Genomic DNA, 2,794 nt, shown 5'->3' with positions numbered 1-2,794 from the left:
CTCCATGTCTCGTCCTTCCTTCTCTTCATGCCACCAGTCTGGATGGGTGGAGTGGGGGATGGGGAAGAAGAAGTGAGGAGGAAAGGGCCAAGATCCGGGGCCACGTGTACCGAGAAAGGCATGATTGGGAGGGAGATGCTTATAAGGCATTGACGCAGATGTAGAGACATACTTGTCTGTTGAACCAGAAATCTGTTTTCCTTGGCTTGTCTCTCTTGAAGGAAAGCTCTCCATCCTTATCCTAGCTCAGCAAGGTCTGTGCTCTCCTGGCTGGATTCAGTAAATCTGTCTTATTTGGTTTAAATTGTCTAATTGATGAGTTGAAAGAAGGAAAATTTTTCAGCTGAATGCTATTTTATTTTAAAACCATACTTTGATATATTCTCTTGGCTTGGAGGGAACAGTCTCAGAGGGCCTGGAATGGATGTTTCTGGCCATTTAGTTTTGGGAATCTTACCCCTGCTCTTTCCCTCCTGTCTATATTGGCTCAGGCATAGAACTCATCTTGGCCAAGGGTGGAAAAGGCACAGGGAGGACAACCCTGTCTCACACCACCACTACAAATCTCCCCTTACTCTAAGTGGGACTAAGTCCCCATGGGTGAGTCAAGGGATGACTGAAATTTCACCTTTAAAGATTCATACCTTTGGGTTAAATATTGTCCTCTGCCTTTTAAAAACCCAGCTATCCTTGGGAGAAATGAAATATTTAGTCCCTAACAGCTCAGTGTGAATGAGTTTTTAAGATTGCTTGTCCACCTTGGTCACAAGGGGAATGGAACTTAATAAAAGAAATGGGCCCTTAGAGGAAGGGCAAAGAAAAACCAGCAGAAAATGGAGGCCATGTTTGTCTTTAGTATTCCTCAGACCCTCACCATTTTGGAGGCTTATTGGGAACTTAATCATTGTTAAGGAGCCCTTTCCTGCTCTTCCCTGGACCTCTGCTTCTTTTAACTGGGGAGCTTTCTCTTGTCTAGATTAATAACTCTAATTGGCCTGGATGGTTTGCTATATTGGGCCAATGAGCCATGACCCCTGGGAGTTCAGTCCTCTGGGATTCAGAGGAAGATAGGAAGGAGAAAAGACATAAAGTGGGGAACTGGGCAAATGTAACATAGCCCAGGAGTTGTCTCATTACCTTTATTTATATATATAGGTGGCCTTCAGAACTTGACAAGCAGCAGCTCTCAAAGCCTTTTTTTTCCCTTCCCTCCCTTAGAAATCCAGTAATAAAAGCCCTTTTCCTTATGGACTAGGGTCAAAGTGGAATTTGCCCCCAACCTCCAGCATCTGGCTTATGAGGAAATATCTTGCCCTGGGAGCCCCAATGTCCCTTTTCCTTACAACCAAGTCCAGCGCTTTCCCCAGAGGAACTAGGGCCCCAAGGGTGAGTGGGAAGTTTCTGTGGTAACAGCTGCCTCAGCAACTTCTTTCAGGAGCCAGATTCCATTTGGGACTCAGAAACCTCCAAATGGGGATAAAGGTTTCAGGGTTTGGGAAACTCACAAGACAGAGGGCCTGGTTTGGCAGGCAAATAAGGCCTGTGGGTTGGAGGGCGTTCCACATGGCTCCCCATATAGTCATTTGGCCTCCCCATCTAGCTATATTTCATTCTCTCCTTCCTCTTTTTCTTTCCATCTCTCTCTTTCTTTCCAATCCCCCCTCCCCACCTCTCTTCCCTTCTCCTCTTTGGTCCCAAAACTGGTGACCACCCTCACAGCTCTAGAGTTTCCTGATACTGCTCTCTCTTGGTTCTCCCCCTACCTATCTGGCTGCTCGGTGGTCTCTTTTGATGGATCCTTCATCATGTCCTGCCCTCTAATTGTGGGTGTGCTCTGAGACTCTGCCCTGGGCCCTTTCTATACCTTCTTTCTTGATGATCTCTTCTGGTCCCACATACTCATTCATTATCTCTATGTAGATGATGTTTACATAGTGTTTCTCCTGAACTACAGACATCTCAAACTCAGTCTGTCCAAAACAGAATGTATTTTCTGTTCCCCCCAAACCTATCCCTTTTCCTAAATTCTCTAGTTTCCTTAAGAGCAGCACCATCCTTCCAGGCACTCAGATTGGTGACAATGGAATCATCATCTTCACCTCATCCATCAGTCATCAATCAGCATGCATTTATTAAGTGTACCATGTGCTAAGCACCATGCTAAGGTGCTAGGGATACAGAGACAATGATAAAAACAGCTCCTTCCCTCAAAAAACATCTTTGGGAGGAGAAAACACACACATATCAGTATATAGAGAAAAACATACAAAATAAATACAAAGTAATTTAGGGGACAAAGCATAGGTATCTGGTGGATGAAGAAAGGCCTTATGAAGTTTGCAGTGAGATGACCCTTTTAAGGAGATTAGGGATTCTAAGAGATAGAGTTAAGAGGGAGTGCATTCCAGGCATGAGGAACAGCCTAGGCAAAAGCATAGAGATGGGAAATGAACTGTTATGTGCCAGGAACAGCAGGACCAGTGTGCCTATATTGTATAGTGTACAAAAGGGAGTAATATAATAAATGTGAAAAAGTAGATTAGAGCCTGGCTGAAAGGCTTTAAATGCCAAGCAAAGGAGTTTGTATATTTAATCCTAGAAATAACAGGGAGTCACGGAAGTTTATTGACCAAGGGAGTAACATGGTTAAGCATGCTCTGGGTGAAGGATGGGTTGGAAAGGTTCCCACAGAGGAGACTGATCAGGCAAGGAAATCAATTAGGAGGTTACTATAATCATCCAGAGGAGAGGTGATCAGGGTTATATGAATGGAGAGGAGCGGGGTGAGATGGGA

This window comes from Trichosurus vulpecula, chromosome 3 (assembly GCF_011100635.1).
Source record: "Trichosurus vulpecula isolate mTriVul1 chromosome 3, mTriVul1.pri, whole genome shotgun sequence".
Taxonomy (NCBI): Eukaryota; Metazoa; Chordata; class Mammalia; order Diprotodontia; family Phalangeridae; genus Trichosurus; species Trichosurus vulpecula.
Note: the sequence above shows the minus strand (reverse complement) of the source record.